The sequence below is a fragment of the Panthera onca genome, chromosome D4 (assembly GCF_046562875.1).
Source record: "Panthera onca isolate mPanOnc1 chromosome D4, mPanOnc1 haplotype 2, whole genome shotgun sequence".
Taxonomy (NCBI): Eukaryota; Metazoa; Chordata; class Mammalia; order Carnivora; family Felidae; genus Panthera; species Panthera onca.
In genome coordinates, this window is record NC_138351.1 from 93,286,774 (window position 1) to 93,290,949 (window position 4,176).

At 65.3% G+C, this 4,176-nt stretch overlaps 1 long non-coding RNA gene across 1 annotated transcript; it reads right to left on the reverse strand.

Annotated features, from left to right (window-relative positions):
- Window positions 1–962: 962 nt before the first annotated feature.
- Window positions 963–2,942, reverse strand: LOC132663790 (uncharacterized). Its single transcript, XR_009603275.2, has 2 exons — window positions 2,272–2,942; window positions 963–1,709 (listed from the first exon to the last, which is right to left on the reverse strand). It is a non-coding gene; the product is annotated as an uncharacterized LOC132663790 (long non-coding RNA).
- Window positions 2,943–4,176: the final 1,234 nt, after the last annotated feature.

The window sequence follows — 4,176 nt, forward strand, 5'->3', positions numbered from 1 at the left end:
GTGACTCGACCCCATCGCCCCAACACGGGGGAGACGGCTCAGGTGGACTGTGTCCGCACAGGCCTGCAGGGCACTGGACCCGAGCACGCCGTCCGACTCCTCCCCCAGGAAGCCCTCACTGCCTGCCTCTCTCTCTCCCTGGTCTCTGTGTCTGGTGCACAGTGGGGGAAACATCTACCGGCTGAGTGAGGGAGGCGCAGGGGGGGCCGCTGGCCCAGGGAGCGGGGGCTCCAGCAGGAAGCTGTCTCTGTGGGCCCAGACACTGCCCGGCCCCTCCTGAAGGTGGGGACAGGGGAGCCTGGGCCCGAGCTCATCCCCTCCGAAGACGGGTCTGAGGCTGGAGTGGGGGTGCCCTGCCACTCCGGGCAGACACCTTCCCTGCCCCCCAGACTCCTCGGTCACGGAAAGCCACCCTGGGGGCTCAGTGGGGCTGGGAACAGGCAAGACCAACCGCCCAGGGTCGGGGCAGGGGCCCCGCCGGCCACGCTCAGCGGCTGTGATTAGGTCTAGTTGGAGACGAGCCCCAGAAGGACCGCTTTGTGCCATACGGAGCACCTCCCAGCCAAGCCCCCGGCGCTGGCCCTCCGCTGGCCTCCCCCAGTGTAGAACCTCCCCGGGGCCCCGAGGAGGGGGTTGGCCTCAAGTAGCAAATGGTCCCCTTTCGCCTGTGATTAGGGTCCTTCTGTTTTCCTTTCCTCCGCCTCCCCCTGACTTTCCCGCAAGCACTTTTGGGCATAAAAACACCTTCACGGGCATGACAGTCGCTGGACGCCTGCCCCGAGCTCCTAGCCCGGAGGGGCCTCGCGCACAGGCTCTCGCCAACACGGGCCCCTGGACTGGAGACGGTTTCTCCCCCAAATTCCCAGGCTGGCTTTGTGACCCCGGCATCTCTGGGGCCGGGCGGGAAACAGCCTCGCTGGGTCGTGTGCTTCGCTGACTTTGACCAGGGGACACTCGCCGGGTCATGCAGAGGCTTGATTTTATTTAGCACGGAAACAGTCTCGCACAGACGCAGCCCCCGCGTCCTGGGAAATGACGGTCCCCGTGGGGCACTGGGTGTGGTGGCCCGCGTGGCGGTGGGTTCTGCGCACACTCTGGCTTTCCAGAGAATGTCCTAGTGGAACCACGGAAGGACGGAGGCAGGCGGCCCCAGAGGCAGGGCTGGCAGAGGGCCCCGAGCCCGGCGGGGTGGCCGTGGAAAGCGACCGCGGCGGAAAGGCGACGTCCGGGCGTGCGGCACCTGGGAGGCCGCCACCCTCCGCCTGCTGTCCCGAGACCCCTCACAGAGGCCTCTGTGGGCGTCCCCTTGGTTTGCGGGATCCTTTCTTGGGGCGCCCCCTGAACAGTGCGGCTGTTCTGGAAGACTGGGTGTCGTCGAAGGCCTTGAAGCTCCACAGGCCCTTTGCTGCCGACTCCCTGCACCCCCAGCCCCACCGGCCCGAGTTGTCGGCCTCCAGCCTGGGGTTTGCTTATCCCGTGTCTCTGTTTTCATCTCCCCCCTTCGTGAGTTCATCCCTCTGCAAATACGTTCGAGGACAGAGCCTGCTGATCTTGTCACCTGCGCTCTGTGTGACTCGGCCACAAGGGAGAGAAGGACGCGTAGAAAGTGTCGTGACGGGGGCTAGACCCACAGACAGAAGATCAGCACTTCCAATGCGGGGGCGAGCAGTCCCGAGGAAGCCGGAGGCATGATGGGAACGTGGGACGAGCTGCAGGCAAAGGCGGTGAGGGGACCGGCCAGCCAGGAAGGGACGTAGGGAAGGGTGTTCTTGTCAGAGGGAACAGCCAGTGCGAAGTGGTAAGGCAGGTTTGGAGCGAAGTGAGGGAGGGGGCTCTGGCCGCTCCACAGAGCACAGTGAGGGCAGGGAGGGGGCCCAGTTAGAGGCCCCCAAAATAATCCAGTGGGTGGGGACAGAAAGGGTGCTTTATGGGGCGCCTGGGTGCTCAGTCGGTTAAGCGTCCGACTTCGGCTCAGGTCACGATCTCACGGTCCGTGGGTTCGAGCCCTGCGTCGGGCTCTGTGCTGACAGCTCAAGCCTGGAGCCTGTTTCAGATTCTGTGTCTCCTTCTCTCTGTGACCCTCCCCCGTTCATGCTCTGTCTCTCTCTGTCTCAAAAATAAATAAACGTTAAAAAAAAAAAAAAAAAAGGGTGCTTTGTGGCTTCATTCTGAAGTCTGAGTTGGTGGGATTTGCCAGTGGTTGAAGAAGGGGGCGGTTGAAGCCCATGCAGGAGATGGGGGGGGGTGCCCCAGACCGAGAGGGATGCTCACCGGGCACAGGGGAGGTGCCCGCTTGGTGCCGGGTGCTCGGACAGGGGCCTCCGTGGGGAGAGGTCGCGGCCAAGACGCCAATGTGGGGTTTAGAGCCCGAGGTCAGTGGTCGTAGCAAAGGAGGCAGGGAAGGGGGCGGGGGCCGGGAGGACGGAGACCAGAGGCCACGCTGCCACCGGGGCACCTTGGGCAGCACGAGTGTGTTCTCCACCAGCTCTGAGACCACAAGGCAGACCAAGGCGGGCAGGGCCTCACTCCGCCCGGGGGTGGGGGCTCTGGGGGTGGGGGGAGTGTCTGGGGCCCCCGGGCGTCCCTGGCTGGGGCCGCCTCGCTCCAGCCTCTGCCCCGTCTCTGTCTCCAAGCGGCTTCTCCTCGGTGTCTGCGTCTCTCCCGTCCTATAAGGACACTTGTCACTGGATTTAGGGCCACGCTGATCCCGGGGGCTCTCATTTCAAGGTCCCCACCTTGATTACATCTGCAGAGTCCCTTTTCCACATAAAGTCACGTTCGTGGGCCCCAGGCATCAGGAGGTGGATGCATCTTCCTGAATCCTTGGGACCCCCCCCCCCCCCAGCACAGCCTTGTCACCCAAGGGCAGGAGGGCAGGGAGGGGACGATTGCCGTGTCTCTCAGAGAGGATGGGTAGAGCACCAAGGAAGAGCCCCTGGGCCCAAGACGGGGACCCGAGTCTGGGCTCCTTCCCCCGCCCCCCGCACTTGCCCCGTCCTGCCTGGAGGCGGTGTCCCCCTTCCCCATGTGCTGAGCACGGCCTTGGGTCCAGATGTGCAGGCCCGAGGTAGGAGAGGCCCTGGAGCTGAAGACGGGCTGGACTCTGGTTCCCCATCCTGTGGGAACAGGCCCAGGCCTCAGGGTCCCCACAGGATCGACTGAGCCCCTTCCGACACCAGCCCAGCGTGGGCACCAGGGTGGGCAGGCTGGTCCGGGACCCGCCCCCGCAGGACTGCTTCGTCCTGTAGGACAGCGTGGCCATCCTGGGGGCTCTCCCTCACTTGGGGACCTCCCCAGACAAGACCGCATTGTCACCAGTGGTCCCACTCCAGAAAGGAGGACACAGAGCCAGGACCTCCGGGGGCCAGGCCAGGACCAGAGTGTGGCCTGCCTTGGAGCACAGGACCTTTCAACAGACCCAATGCACCCACCAGCCCCTCCACTGCGCTCACAGAATAACCCATAGAAAGATCCCCGGGCGGGAGAGGGAGCAGGGAATTGAACAGAGGGGCTGTCTTCTCCCGGCCGCCTCGGGCTCCCAGAGCAAGGAGGCATCTCTCTCTGGCGGGTCGCGGGGACGGGGTGGCGGGGTGGGGGGGGGGGAGTGCTCCCAGGCATGGCCCCAGTGGCCCTGGCAGGCTGAGAGGGAATCAGCTTACAGAGCACCCCCACCACTCTCTTTGAAGCTGCCTGGTCAGGCTGGCAGGAGGCAGGAGGCCACAGTCAGTGGCCTCCCCACTCCAGGGACGGTGGCAGAGAGATGCTGGGGTTGGGGAGGGCCGGGGGTATCCCCCTGGGGCTCACACGGTGCCCCGAGGGCCAGACCCCGGGTGCTCTGGGGCTGGGTCACCTCTGACCCCCTGTAGCCTCCCAGCTCCAGCCCTGGGACCCTCACGTCGCCCCAGACCCCTCTTGCTCACCTGCCGGGGGGGCTCGGTCACACCCCTGGAATGCACGGGCTCTTCTCTGAGAGCCCAGGCTTCCTGCGACCTCCCCTCACCCCGTGAGCTCCTTGTGGTTCCGGCACCCGCAGACCGTTCCAGAGCCACACCAGCCGGAGCTCTGGGACCCACGTCAACCAATCAAGTTCTCAAAACCCAGATGAGTCCCGGTCTTGGCACTGTGCCTCCCCGTCCTGTGGGCGGCTCTGCCCTCCACCCAGAGCCCAGAGACTGG